This window comes from Gymnogyps californianus, chromosome 7 (assembly GCF_018139145.2).
Source record: "Gymnogyps californianus isolate 813 chromosome 7, ASM1813914v2, whole genome shotgun sequence".
Classification (NCBI taxonomy): Eukaryota; Metazoa; Chordata; class Aves; order Accipitriformes; family Cathartidae; genus Gymnogyps; species Gymnogyps californianus.
This window is the reverse complement of record NC_059477.1, coordinates 11,890,095-11,906,400: the sequence shown is the minus strand read 5'-3', so window position 1 is coordinate 11,906,400 and position 16,306 is coordinate 11,890,095.

Here is a 16,306-nt window from a genome sequence, read left to right as displayed (position 1 = left end):
TGTGGCCGGGCCAGCCCACCGCCATAGCGCTCCGGCCCCTTCAAACGCACCTGCTCCCCGCACGGCCGGTCCCGCATGCGCGCCGAGATCTGCAGCCGTCCAGAACCTGGGGCGAGGCACCGTGGAGGCGCATGCGCAACAGGGTGGGCGCCACGGCACGCTGGGAGCTGTAGTCCCCCCTTTCCGCGGGACGGCGGTGTAAGCGAAGTGCGTGAGGTGGCGGTGCCCGCGGCGGGCGGGCGTCCCGGGGGTCCGGCGTCGCCCTCCGGTGTCAGGGTGCGCCTGAGCCGCTGCTGCTGGTGAGCGGGGTTCTGGGATTTGCACAGGAGATTCCCCTCCTCTCTTCCTCCCCTCCGCCTCGCCGCGCAGCTCACACCCTGCCTCACACCTCCGCGGCGTCGGCAGCCGCCGGCGCTCCGGCTCCCCATCACGTACGGACCGGCCGCGGGGCCGTCACCTGCCCCGCCGCTCTCCTGCCCTCGCCCCTTCACGCCGCGGCCAGAGGCGGCAGGGCTGCTGCCCCCGGGCAGCGGGGTGGCGGCTCTCGCCCGCCGGCCGGGCCCTGAGGAGAGAGGCCGGGGCGGAGCGCGGAGCCCCGCTGGCCCCGGCCTCAGGCGGGGGGCGCGCAGCCGGTCGCGCCTCTGTCACAGAGCGGCGCGGAGTGAGTTGCACGGCGGCTGTAACGTAAACGCCAGTGAAGGACTTCAGTAGGGCTACGTGAATTACGTGTGGCTTTCTTCTCCTGCTTAGATAGCCCTCACAGTGAAACATGTTTTGCAACAAAACGCTGAAGTATTTTAGCGTTTGAAGGGGTTTAAAATCAGATTGCAGGGTATGTAGGCTCAATCCTCCATAGGGAGGATGCTCTGCAGGAGCATGCTAACCTGTAGGCTAATAGTTATTTTTATACATGATCAATTTACTGCATATCAAATGATGTGTTCACTTTGTGCCCTAAGCAAGCATAGTATTTTATACTTAACGGTCATGCAGTCATTTAATACAGACCAGCACTCTTACTGAGTTATGCTGTCTCCACTGTGCATCTGAGGTGTCAGTCTTTTAAAAATGTACCACTTTGGTCTACTGAGTTTCATTTTTATGCAGAGAGGGAAACTGACGTTGTAGCCTCCTGGTTAGAACATACAGCTGTGAAACTGGAAATGTGGTGTCTGAAGCAGGCATCAAATAACAATGCTACAACCATTAAGCATTAGATATGCTGGGGACTCAAGCAAAGGTGTTTAAGATATCCATACTAGAGATTCAGAATCTCCTTTTCACTTTTGGCAGCTCATCTGGCTTCTGAGGGGCATCTGTGTACGACTTAACTCTTCCCATGCATTGAACAGGGAACATGAGCACCTAATTCCCAGCTGAGGATTTTGCACAGGATCAGGCATCACTCAGCGTGCAGCGTGGCAACATCTAAATACCTTTCGACAACTTATCACTTGGGCTCAGCTTTGCCTGAAGCTTCTAATATGTTGAGGTAATACTGTTGAGGTAATACGTATTTGGGGTGAACTGGTTTGTAGGGCATGCTGAGATCCTATTATTAAATATATATCTGGAAGTGATAAGTATATTTTTGAAAAATTTGAAATCTATCTGTAGATGGCAGCAGAGAGGAACTATATTTATTGGAACATCTAAACATGGTGACTACAGATTTTGTAATTTGGGCAACTGCACCTGGTGGCTATCCATTAATGCTGAAAATTTTGCATTCCGTTGGTGAATATAATTGTTTTGATTTAAGGCTCTTTTGGCATGACTGGTTTATTTTGGAGGAAGAGTTGCAGCTTTTCTGAGCAAAGAGAGTGACACTGCAGACAGACCAACACTGCATTTGATCAGTAATGTGTATCTAATAAAAAGATCCTCAGCTGATGTAAAGATGTCATTGCTCCACTTGAGAATTTGCTCCAGGAAGCCTTTGCCTGGGGGATGTTGCCAGGAGGCTTGTGAAGAAACGTGGGATGTGAGGGAATATAAAGATCACTATGGAAAAAGAAGATTAAAAATGATAAATTAAGTAACTCTTAAGATTCTCACCTAAGGAAGAGATGCATAAATAACACTGAATATTAATAGTTACATTGTTTTTATTCTATAGTTTCTCGATACCTACTGGTGATGTACTTAGGCTGTTCTTTAATCAGAGGATATTGATACAATGGCAATGTAGGGATACCTAGTTTATGCAGTAGAATAGTACGTATAAGAATTGAGAACATAAAAGAGCAACTGATATGTAGGTCAAATGGAAACTATATTTCAGAGATCCTTTAATGAGCTGAGGTAGAGTAACAATATTTGACAGAAAGTTAATTCTGAAGGCACTGTATAAATTTTGAAACAAACAGATCAAATGCTATTCTTAATTTAGTTTGCATTAAAAGAACTGATTGATCTGAGCTTTTTATTCACATTCTTTATTTTACTTTCAGAAGTTGGTGTATAGCTCAATAAGAGTAACTTTATATAAAAAATGTAGGCGTAAAACATATACATCAAACTGTCTGTAGCATATTTTCCATGGGAAACTTTTAAGAAGATGACTGTGATCAAAGAACTGAGAGTTGAAAGCTGAAGTTAAACAATTTGATGTCCTTTTCTGCTTCAAATATCCTGCCCAACAGTTTCACAGGAGTCTTTAAAATAACCTAAAAATGGTATTTTCTTTTATTTTTAATATCGTTTATATGGCGATAGGAGATGGGGCAGGCAAGTGCATTATGATGACAGACCACCTACTTTTTTCTTCAAATCAGTATCATTTCCTCCATAGTTTGCCACCTACATATATGCCTGGTGGAATCATCATTGCTGCACAAAGTTCCAAGCTAAAATGGGATAGAAGAATGTTTTGGTTTGTGGTTAAGAACACAGGTATACTTTTGTTTCTTACCAAAACACCTGTGCTTTGTGTGATGTGTACAGCAGCTCACGTATCTCAGTAAAACTTTCATCTAAATTATATATGTAAAAAAAATCGGATAATTCCTATAATGTTTTTATTATTTCAGCAGTTTTATGGCTCCAGTTTATTTTTGTATATTGTCTCCAATCAGCTTTTCAGTCTGATTTCACATTTTTCAGGGAATGGGGCTTTCCCTGGGAAGTTTTTCCATATTCCAGTAGAGCTCACTGCTTAAATGTGCTGTTACATTTTCCTTTCTTGTAATGACATTTCTTTTAGTTATAGCCTTTTTACTATTCTGATAATTTCTTTTCATTTCTACTTAGGTTTGCCATGTATTTGTAGATAAGTATGTGCTACAACTGTCATTAGTTAACAAAGTTTTATTGCAGCATATGTAAAATACTTTCCTTCTTCATAGTTTTGTTGATCTTTCTTGAATTCCTTCTACTGTTTCGTGGTAGAACTGAAGTCTTTGTTCAAGGTGGAGTCTGAGCTGCCAGCACTTTTGCAGTGCTTGTCCTTAGAATTCTTTTCATCTCACTCAATTACTTGCTTATGCAGAATGCTTTGGTATGAAGGTAAATCAGAGAGCAGACACTAGTACAAAGATCTCTATTTTGGATTCCTTGGATGGTATGAGAGAATGCTGCAGCAGTAGGTGGAACTTGCAAGGTTGAATTGAGAGGTGGGATAAATCAAATCTGCTAAATTGGATCAGGTTGCCCATCAAGGTTAGAATTCTGCAAAGGAAGGTACTTTTTAGGAGTAAGAGCCTCAACTCTATTCTATCGCTGCTGTAAGTCTGCTTTCCTCGAGCGTTCCTTCAATTGGTTTGTCCCCTTCTTCTAAATTGCCCTTTTTTTTTGCATCAGATACAAGCTATAGAAATTGTTAGCTGAAAGTTTCCTCTTCAGAACCCTTCATGATTTTTCTTCATCCTGTCTGGTATGTTTTATCATTAATGAGATACTAACTCCTGAGTTTGCTTGGCCCATGCTGCCTGACTCCAACATGCTTGAATTTAATTCTCATACAAGCACATATATGTTTGGTTTTTTTATTCTCATCACTTACACACTTAGAAGGGTATCAACATAAATATGCTGAAAGCACTGTTCTTTGATTCATCCTTAAAACTCTCCTACACTGTTACGTCTGCAAAACTTGATGAGAATTCAGGTTATCAGTATATTTCTACCACTGTGGTGGGTTACTGGCAATAACTCTGTACTTTGTGCTGCCCAGTCTGTTTGCATCCATCTGTTCTTTGTAGCAACCTGTCAGACCTTCAGGAAAGCTGGAGACCAGCTTTTGAGTAGTGTCATGAAAAGATCATCCCTAGCTTAGTGTTATTAGCTGCCATAGAGTCTTACAGTAAGTATATTATTAGATCTATTACATAATAATATAATATTATAAGTATTCTCTGTAACATATTTTTTCCTCCTTATGCTGCCGGTATTGATAATCCTTATTTTGTATAGCAGATAAAGAACAATGTTCTGTTTTTATCTCTCTATGCTTACCTGCCTCTGATCTGCCATCCTTTTTGCTTCCTTCCCTTTTTTATAGTGAGCTAACACAATATTTCTTCAGTTTGGCAGCTTTGTCTCAGACAAGGAGAGTCTCAAAAGAGAGTATGGATTAGGCTTTCAGGTGCCTAAATGTAGAAGTCTAGTGCTAGTTTAGATATTGCAGGCCACTGAAGATATTCTTACAGGGCTAACAGATGTCATGCAAAATGTAAGGGGGTCCCAAGCCAAGGGAAGCCAGCTGGGATACTTGAGGTTGTCTAAAATGGCACTAGACACCTCTCTGTAAGCAACCAAATTCCATTTGCAATGTCCAAGAGATAATTTGTGTGTATCAAGAGGAAAATAAACGTTAGGTGATTACCTGTGTTTCATTCCTCTTCCTTGAGTAATTTTCTTGTTATTAAGATCAGTTTTATGAAAACAGAATTTTGATTGGTATGATTAATTTAAATTTCTTCTGTTTGTTTTCCTGTCTGAGGTAGTCTGTAATACTGTTAGCATCTTTAGAATGACTGATGATGATGTCACACTGAGAATTATGAGTTCAAGGACATAGACACTAGGACCAAATAAACTAAACCCATCAGATTTTGTATGAAGACTAATGTCTTTAATAAGAAACATACAAGGAAGTGATTCTGTCTGTATATGTGTGTGTATATACATATATGCAGAAAATATAGTAATAAATTTGTATCAAAGTTCTTATTTAAGTCTTCCCGCTTTTTGGTAGGACACACTGAGTTACTAAGTACTTTTCCATCCTATTGCTTTCTCCTAGAATGCTGGTTTTTTGTGTGCTGTTGGGCCCAGACTGAAAGATTTAAACAAAAAAAGTCTTGAACTTTGGGTGTGTATCAGTACAGATCTGATTGATTCTCACATGTAGTTTACCTTTACAGTAAACCCCACTACCTGTAGTTTAGAACACTGTCAGAAGCATTGGAAATACAAACACAAGTCCTGCAGCTGTCTTTACTTTGTAGGCACATAAGAAGTCTGTAGTTAAAATGCTGCAAAAATAAGACTCATGTTTCTCCTGCTTTGATTTTCCTTTCAAGGTCTTACAATTTCAGTAATTAAAAAATAAACATGCTGTATATATACATCATGTACAATGTTCTGGCTATGAAGGTTCATATTCTTTAAAAAAGAGAGGATGCAAAACTATATGTCAGTCTTTTCTGCACAACTTTGTGGACAGAATAAATAACATTCTTCTCAAACTTCATCTTAATGAATATTCCAATAGATAATATTTCTAGTGTGTAAATGCATATATGAGAACTGTGGAACACTTGTAAAAGAATTGGCATTTTATCTGTATTCTATTAATTCACTTGAAGAAGGGTCCGATAAGATGGCAATTTAAGTGGTATATTGATTCTGAATCAGAACTCTCACTTTTGGAAATCAGGAAACAGGCTATAGAGCACTAGACCAAAGGACAATCAATATCTGGAAAATGTGTCAATTTGCTGTCCAACTCCTCTCTGAGAAGTCTGCAAAATATGAGATGGCATCTGTGCCTTTAGGAGTATGTAAAAGTCCTATTGCTTTAAAGAAAGAATGTTTTTATGGCACTCAGGTTTACTTCAGCAAGTAGTTATTAGCCAAAGTGCAATGATTTATCATTTTTAACTTCTGTGTACAGTACTAAGAAATGAGAAGGACAGGAAATAGTGACAACACTTTGATATCATTCCTGTTTCACTCTGAGGTATGGGAGCAGAATCGGCTTCTATCTTAATTAGTTCATATCAGCTCAACAGACCAGCTCCATATCTTCAGTGGCTTAGCATTAAAAACCTAATGTGGCACTAGGCATTCTTTCCTTTTTACCTTTCAGAGACCAATACCCCCTTTTCAGGCACTGAACTAAAACAATACAGAATTCAAGTGTAATCAAAGTGTACATTGTACACAAGTTAATGCATAAATTTCAACAGATTTAAAGATATATGACAAGTCTAAATGACATCTAAAACAGTCAAACATGATAGTCCTGCAATGACAGAAATGTTTGTCATTATTTCAATTGTCACTCTTTGCACCTCAAATGAAATCATACCAGAACATTTGGTACACTTAGATTATAGAACAGTGACCTACACTCCTGCTGAGAAGTAATATTTCATGTAAGCAGAGTACAGTGAATTCTTCTCGGTGTTTGAATCCATTTTAAACAGATTATCAGTAGTACTCCTACAAACAGTAACTTTCCTTATTTATATCTGTGTAATTCAACGAAGTGTGACACAATTGCATAGATATTGTGAAAATGAAAGAAAAGTTCTGTTCTTTGTAGAGTTCTGTCTTTTCTCATACTTTAGGAGCTGGCAGTGGAAATCTTGATTTTTAATCTAAGAAAAACATTGTGAGAATACAGAAAGATTTATAATAGCTTTTATTGTTTTCCATATTATGACTTTCTAGACATTCTGGCTAGCTGGCTGAAAATCTCCCATCCCAATACGTAATGTCACAAGTTTCAGTTGTTAAATCAATAGCAATGCTCTTAGTAATATTTTTTCCCTATTTTTAAATTCAAAAATTGAAAGCTGTAAATCCTATTTAAGTGCTTTTTATAAAATAGAATTAAATTCTGAGTAAGGGTTTGCCTCTTGCCTTAATGCCAGTGACATAAGCTTAACGTATCTGCTGGCCTATTTTTGAAGTGCAAGAGTCTCTAAGGGTAAGACACTGACATGATAGAAGAGGTAAATGACTGTTGTGTTTTCAATTTGTTACTGGAAGAATGACTTTTCCTTCAGAACAAGTAAACAACAAAGCAGGAGAACCCCATCAGATAGTAAGATAACTAGCCTCAGATTTAAACCAGAGATGCATAGAAAACAACGGCATCACACAGGATACATTACATTTTAATTAACATTTTATATTTGAGTTCAGGAATTGTTTATGCAGTCCTTACGAGAAACATTTTCTTTTTGAATATAATCAGAAGTCAGCATATATTTGGGGGGGGGAGTTTGCCTTATCATATACTAAACCTGCATTGTGCACTCTTTGAAGTGCTGTGCTATTTTTGTGTGAATAACCAGAGACTGCTGCATAGCTTTGGTGAGCGTGGCCCAAATCCTGGGAGTTGCAGACTGACACATGCTGTAAACCAGATGCATGCACAAAAGGAGAATACAGCTTGCCTTTTTTCACTTCAAATTCTTGTGTCCACTTTGTACAGAATTCATTCATCAATGGGAGGGAAAGTGTCATTTATCTGCTTGAAATTTATGGTGGTCCTGTGGGGACTGAACCACAGCACTGGGGGATTTGAGCCTCGATTTATGCCAGCAGCAGGGAAAAAGGAGAGGAGCACGAGCTACAATGTTAGCATCCATTTTACGCTGGGATCCTTGTGAGTCTAATGGAGTACACTGGAGTGCAGTGCAAAATACCGGTTCCAAACCAGAGAATCTGGTCTGTTATCTCTTAAAACAACTTGCATCAGTAACAGATACTAATGCAGCTAACACGTTTAGTTATCTTGAGTAGCAGAGTTTAATTTATATTCAAAACTTAATACATTCAGCAAAATACATCAGTCTGCTTATTGTTTTGAACATCCTGAAGTTAATTAATCTATCTAAGCAATATTCTAATATTAATTGTTTTATTTTTCTCTACTGGCTGTCATTTTTGTTGATGTACTTATGAAAAGGTGATGGGCTGATTAAAAGGCTTAACTGCATTTACAAACAATGCAGGGTTTTCTGTACTTCTAATGGTGCAGTATTTAATTATGTTAAAATGCAATTGCCCTGAATACTGCTTTATAAAATACTATTTCTCCCTTCAGACCTTGTTTCCTTAAATGCTGACAGATTTTATGTTCTTAACTCTCTATGTGAAACTGCAGACAACATCCTGGTTCCTTCTCAAAAAAAGTATTGATGAATAAATAGTATTTATTTAAAGAGAACATTAAAATTCTTCTGCTAACGTTGACCTTTGACAGCCTGCTCACACCATACGGAATTGATGTTTTTCTCCTGATTTTTTTTTAAAACACAGATGAGTACTCTAGCACTGGAGATTTTGTAAGTGACTTTTCCTGCCACTTAAAAAGATTTGTGTGATTATGGAAAGAATGCACAATTGCATTCAACAGGGCAGTGTCAGACCATTTAAAAAAATATCACAGAGTTGGAATATCTTTCAGTAACTGATAGGCTGCAGGATGCAATGAGCACAGATTCTTACCTGTGTGGTCAAAATTACTGAATCATAGAAAATACAGGGTGAATGAAATGCTGGCTTTTACTGACGTCTGTAGCACTTACTAGCTGAGTTTACTAGCACAGATTTTTTGTCCATTATATTTTGTAATCAGAATTCAAAACTATGTACACCAAAAGTGTATAATATGCTGTAATCTCACTGTGCATTTTCAAGGTAATCACTATTCTTTGTAGAATTTGTGGCCAAAGACAGCATTCTGATCATTTGCTCTGATGTCCTGCATAAAATATCTCAGAAATGGTTCAGTCAGTTCATTCTATCTTAGGGCAGAAGGATGGACTAGACCTATATGAGTAAATCCATGGCCCATAGACCCTGGTGGTATCCTAAACAAGAGATGATGGCCTTATCATATGTAAAGAATTGCAGTTACAAAAAGCAAAATAAACCCTCATACAAATACATTTTTGTGTGAGTTAGCAGCTATGTGTCATTGACTTTTGACAGGCAAAGTCAGGAATTAGGCCATATTATTATAATTTTTCTAATGAATATTTTAAATTAAGATGGTACATATAGTAACATTTTAATTTAGTACAACTTCTTTTGCCTAAATGCTCAATATTTATCACATGCCTTCCCACCAAAAAAGAATACAACATTTTCCAGAGATTTTTTTTCCCGAAGTACTATCGGGTCCTTGGACTTTAAAAAAGGTTTGGAAGCAGTGTACTAGATGACCTCTCTCTATTCCTTCCCATCCTTTCCAATCAATTTGAAAAAAATTAGGAAAACTCTGAACATACACAGTGCAAACACACTGTAGAAAGAATATAGCTTTGTGCCGTAGAACGGAAAACTAGAACTTGGTGGCCAGGTGCTCATATAATGTCAGATATTTCATATCAGGGTATGCTAGTTGAGAATCTGATACCAAAATTCTTGGGTTCCAGCTAAGGTGCTGTTTTGTGAATAACTCCAGCTAAATCACTTAATATCTCCATTTGTCCCTTGATATACACCTAGCTAAGAATGTGTCTAGCAGTCTCCTACAGTGTCTCATCAGTGTAGAAAGGCTATGTTTTGCCAAAGCAATTGAAGCTTCTTTATTGAACTATACTGTATGTGTAAAATAATAATGCTAAAAACACTTAATGCCAGAGCAGCAGTCAAGTTTTTGTTGGGCCCCTCTGTTAAGGTAATAAGGTTTGCATTAATCTGTCAAATCAAGAAAGAGCATCTTCCCTGATCAAAGAGTTTAATGGAGCACATTGGGAAAGGTCATGGAAGTAGAATAGCCATGATTTGCAATGCACCGGTATTACTCTGTAAACTGTGTGAACACCTAAATGCTGTAAATATACTATTTTGTATAGTGCTGCTAGTAAATTTACAGTGGAAGTTGGTTTTAAGTAGTATTCTTCATTCCCACATTACACTTGCTATGTTAGAAGTTATTTACTGTTCCATGAAGTTTCAGTAAACTGGTGACGTGGAAAAACAGGACTACAGAAATGTTTTATAGTTTTATTATAATAGAATAATATTCCAACATTTATGAAAATATGAATTGCAATGATGAGGTGCCACTTATGAAAAGGAAAAACAAATAAACAAAAATCTTCAAACAAAACCGATTGACCCCTTCAATTACGTTTTTTTTCCCCAGTATACAAAATCAACAGGGAAAATTTAATCCCTTTGTAGCAATAGTGACAGTGAAATCTGTTGTTACATTGAAATGGCGATTGCAAAGGAATTAAGCCTCGTGGATTAAAATATTGCAAATTATATTTTCAGTTTTTTTCAGTGAACTGAATAGATGCACTCAAGTACATTTATAATAAACAAGCAAAGAAAAAACCCTACCATCTGTCTATAAAAGCAGAATTTAACCATAGAGTCTTACATGGAATTTAAAATCAAGCTTTTACAATTTAACATAAAAGCTTTATGTTTGACTGACTTCATTATTGCCAAATTTTGGTTTAGGATTTTCACTGTAAACAACTTCCTTGTTACATTTCTATTGCCTCAAATAATCTGATGAGAAAAAATTCATGACCTACTTCAGTCTAATATTGTATCTGTGTTTGGGTCCATTATGAAGTAAATGAAATATACAATCTTGAATGAAAAAGTGACATCTTTTCCTACTCAGTTACAACATTTTATGTTCCAGATCTTGATATCCTCTCCAATAGTCACTTGCATAAAATTCCTACTGGATTCATTCTGAAGTTCTTATTTCTTATTCCACTCTTAGCACTTTTAGACTTGAAGTCACGGACTTGTCTGTTGTTCATTAATTTAGTGCTGCACTTGGGTGTGATGTAAATGAACTTACTAAGCATACAGCTAAACGCAGAAGCAGCATCCAGGGAGTAGAAAACAGTTAATGTTTAAATTAGAAGTCAAAATAACAGCATTGTGCTTTCAAACAGAAGTTGTCTCATTCCCTTCTCCCTTGCCATCTCTTCCCAATCATGGGATCATCTGTCTGTCATATCAGATCTTGGGCCACTGGGATTGCATGGTGAACCCATTCAATTTGCTAACTCAGCAATAAAATATACACTTCTACTGGGTTGGTATTCTGTTATTTTAGCAAATAGGACATTCTTTGCCATGCAATTTGGTGGTTGCTAAAGCAGATGTAAAGTAAGTGATGGGACTGCTTGAGGAGAATTGGTAGGGATTTGGACCTCACCTTTTTGATGGTGGTGAGATGTTAACTTGGCTAAAGCTGTAACGTGAAACTGCCTTTTTGTAGCTTTTATAGCACTGGTATATTTTCATTCTAAAATCTAGAAATGCATACCCAAGAAAATACACATTAAATTTTCCTCATTTCATTCAAAGATTTGAAAGTGTATGGTATCTTGTGTGAGTCCAGAAAATTGTCCTCTGGTTCAAAGATTTGAGAAAATAGTGAGTCCTGGACACATTCCAATCAGGGACTGATAAATCTTTGCTTAACTGAGCGTCAACCATATGGTGCAGTTCGAAGGTCTAAGCAAAAATGTGCTGCTGCTGCTTCATTTTTAATCTTTACATTAGTGTGCTTGCGGTGGGAGAAACAATATTTCTTTTCCTGCCACTTTATGTTCATGTGTCAACCTAGCACTTCTCAGAGAAATATAGACCTAATACCTGAAATAAATACTAGCTTAAGCAAGCTTCTCCAAATCATGTGTAATTTGAGGCAAATTAAGAGGTTTAACAAATATACTAATGATAGTCTCCAAAATATACCAAATTGTAATCATAATGATTTTTAAATAGTTATATTACCTGGAATATTTTGTTTTTCTTAGAATGTCATACCTGCCTTTGTGGAAGTAATGTTATAACTTCATGTGAAAGCGGTAGCTCGATGCCTAAATAGCATTCATTATTCATAGGAATATTATGTGGAGATGTTTTCTGCAGTAATATATTATAGCACTTTACTGAAGTTATTCAGACACCTTTGATAGTAGTGTAGTAAAGTGCCATGAATTAGCCATCAAGGCTAAACTAAGTAACATCTATTCCCTTTTTTTTCCTGCTGCATTCAGCTTTTTGCTAGGAAATTAATTCCACTCATGCTTAATAAGATGCATTAGCTTAGAGTTAAGTGTACTATTCAAATCTGGTTAGAGCAGGCTTTACAGAATTTAGAGTCCTTTTCCTATTCACTGGTAAAATCCGGGTACAAATATTCACCTTGCAGAGTACTCACCTTGCAGTAATCTGGTCATGTCATTACCAGATCACTTACATAGCCTAACTCACATGATCAAAAGTCTCCAGTATCTGTTGTGAAGTAATGGCATCTTTGTCCCCTGAACTAGAGTCCTTCGGGCGAGATAAATTTTTGCATGTGTAGACTGCACTCTGTCATTGCAGTATTATTCTTCATAGAATAATGGTAGCACTCTATGCAGTCTTGCTTTAAAAATCTATAGTTACGATCTGTACAACACATTCAGACTTCACTAAAAAACAGGAGGTAGCATTTCATACAAGAAACTAGGCAATGGAGAATAGCTCCTACAGGTTGCAAGTGCATGATGCCATCAGTCCATCATCAGGCAAAACCTCACTCTGGAAATGTGGATACCTGTCTGTGTAGTACATAGGCTGTGTTGTTATGTCCATACTTTCAGCCTGTCAACGTGTAAATCCAAGTTTCATAATACGTGGTTGGGTACTTGCTTCAGAGATTAGAAAGTGGGTCTTTATTACAAACAAATTTTGGATAAATGGAGTGTAAGTGAAGTCTCTGAAGTTGCTTTGTAAAACTGTTGTAGTAAAACACAAAACTAAGGCTTGCACCTATCAACCAAAAATAAGAGGGGTGTTGTGGTGGGTTGATCCTGGCTGGATGCCAGGTGCCCACCAGAGCTGCTCTATCACTCCCCTCCTCAGCTGGACAGGGGAGAGAAAATATAATGAAAGGCTGCTGGGTCGAGGTCAGGACAGGGAGAGATCATTCACCAATTACCGTCACAGGCAAAACAGACTTGACTTGGGGAAAAAAATTAATTTAATTTATTACCAGTCAAATCAGAGCAGGATAATGAGAAATAAAACCAAATCTTAAAACACCTTCCCCCCACCCCTCCCTTCTTCCCGGGCTTAACTTTACTCCCGATTTTCTCTACCTCCTCCCCGCCTCCCCAAGCGGCGCAGGGGGACAGGGAATGGGGGCTTTGGGTCAGTTCATCACACGTTGTTTCTGCCACTCCTTCCTCCTCAGGGGAAGGAGGACTCACACTTTTCCCCTGCTCCAGCGTGGGGTCCCTCCCATGGGAGACAGTCCTCCATGAACTTCTCCAACGTGAGTCCTTCCCACAGGCTGCAGTTCTTCACTAACTGCGCCAGCATGGGTCCCATCCACGGGGTTCAGTCCTTCAGGAACAGACTGCTCCAGCGTGGGTCCCCCACGGGGTCACAAGTCCTGCCAGCAAACCTGCTCCAGCGTGGGCTCCTCTCTCCACGGGGCCACAGGTCCTGCCAGGAGCCTGCTCCAGTGCGGGCTTCCCACGGGGTCACAGCATCCTTTGGGCATCCACCTGCTCTGGCGTGGGGTCCTCCATGGGCTGCAGGTGGATATCTGCTCCACCGTGGACCTCCATGGGCTGCAGGGGGACAGCCTGCCTCACCATGGTCTTCACCATGGGCTGCAGGGGAATCTCTGCTCCGGCGCCTGGAGCACCTCCTCCCGCTCCTTCTTCACTGACCTTGGTGTCTGCAGAGTTGTTTCTCTCACATATTCTTACTCCTCTGTCTGGCTGCAATTGCTGTTGCACAGGGTTTTTTTCCCCCTTCTTAAATATATTATCACAGAGGCACTACCACTGTTGCTGATTGGCTCGGCCTTGGCCAGCAGCGGGTCCGTCTTGGAGCTGGCTGGCATTGGCTCTATCAGACACGGGGGAAGCTTCTAGCAGCTTCTCACAGAAGCCACCCCTGTAGCTCCCCTGCTACCAAAACCTGCCATGCAAACCCAATACAGGTGTTGATATGGCAAGAATGATACACCCTGTGAATTCTACTGTAGAATAAAGAAGACAGATGACATTTTAGTTTTTGTATGAAGCAAAGTAGGCAAGGCCACAAATGTAGAACAGTGTGCTGCCTACCTCAACTTAGTAATGTTGCTATAAAAACAAAACCACATTTGTCAGTGGGAGAAATGCTTGTATGTGGTTTTGGTACTGCTGGAATAATTGCCATGCGGTAGTTTGGATTCCTGCTCTGAAATCACATACGAGCCTGAAATCTTGCATGGGATTTGAATGGTTGCCTAACACAGTGATGTGAGTTTAGCTGAAACCTGACAGGTATTCCTGATCCAAATATGCCAGGATAAGAGTGACTTGGATCTGTTCAAACTGCACTCCAGATATCCTTGCAGTGTATCATCTGCATAACAGAATATTTAAAACTCTAAATACTTGTAGAGATTTATTTTCTCCATGCTTCAGTTCTTAGAGAGTTTGTGCAGCCATACTCTGGACTGGTCTTACTCTTAACTGTTTTTTCTTGTCTTTGAGTTTTTAATGTTTGTCTCAAGAAGTCCTGTTCTTCTTGGCTCTGCTCTTCCAAACCATCTGCAGGGCTTCAGGCTTAGTCTCCAGTACGCAGATTACATGAAGAAGAGTTACTGCATATTCAGCAGTATACACCACCACTCTTCTTTTCTACAGGTAACACAGGCAGATAGTGATTTGGGTACAAGGCTCAACAGTTAGCTGTACTGTTGATCACTCTGGAGTTCTTATTTGGGCCTTATTTCCTGCACTCTGTACTGTATTTTTATTTACTCTGTAAACCCAAATATTTGTTTTGTTGTTCTTTGTCAGTGTGAAGATTTCTAATATTGTTGCTTCCTCTAATGTTCTTTGCTACTATCATCTCTTCCATATGCGTCATCACACTCTTCTCCTGAGCAGTTTTTAAATTTTGAATGTGATTGTTTTTCACAGATAGATGCCATGGTTTTGCCTGTTGATGTTTGGCTTAACTTGAAGTGCATGTTTAAATTTGTCCCTCTTCAGTTAAGCAGTTAAGTTTGTGTTTGAATTTAAGTGCATGCTTAATGCACGAGCACTTTGTGGCATGTTAATATGCCTCATTGTGGCTTTAGTTTGGAGCCCTTATTTTTATGTGTTGTTCAGCTGAGGTCCCCATTCTCGGTCATACTGGTTGCTACACCACCACATCACCGGGTCTGGATATTCAGAATCTATAAGCCTCAAAAATCTAATTTTTTGTTTGCTTAATTTTTTTGTAATACATGCAACAGATGTTGGAAATCTGAGTAAGAATTTTGAGTTTTGTAAAACCTTTCTATTATAAGGCAGAGGAACATGTTAAAAAAAGTTATTTCTATAATATTTTATGGAAACTTTCTGAGAGAGGTGCACCTGCAGGTCTCTTTCTACTCCTGTGGTTGTTTTTTGAATGTTTGATTTATGAACAAAAGAGTTGGCTCACACAGTAGAGCTGCCCAGTGAGCTACTATTAAATGAATATACATTAGGTATGGATAGGCTGCAACGTTTCAAGGTGGTCAGATAGCTTATGCTATATTAAAAAAATAGAATAAGTTAGATTTATATTCTCGTGGAATGTATGTTACCATTGTTATGAACTAATGGTTTGCCACTGCTATCTTTCCATGTGATGCCAAGGAAAAAATGCCAGGTGAAAATTAACATTGAAGTTGTATAACACCTTGCAGTAAGAACAAGGTAAAAATATCAAAATACAAGATCTTCCTTTTGCTTTGAGCCTCAACAGGGAGTGAGATTATATTCATGGCTGTTAGGATTTTGCGGTTAATCTTTATAACGGTGCTGGATATCGTTATGGTGACACTTCTACACAGAAAACTCACTGAACACTGGCTTTAAGGTCACCATCATTTGTGTATTATGCAGTCACTGAAAGAAAGTCTTCTCTCTATAAATTTGGCAAAAGGTGGGGGAAGGTGAAGCCCTAGTAATTTTCATCATTCTGAATTGAATTCTTAGCCAAAATAACAGTCTTGGTATCTGTACTTTCGATGACTGTGGATTCTTAAATATAAACTTATAGTCCTTTCATAAATGGAAGAGGACATAATGGATAAGAAAGCTATTGTGGA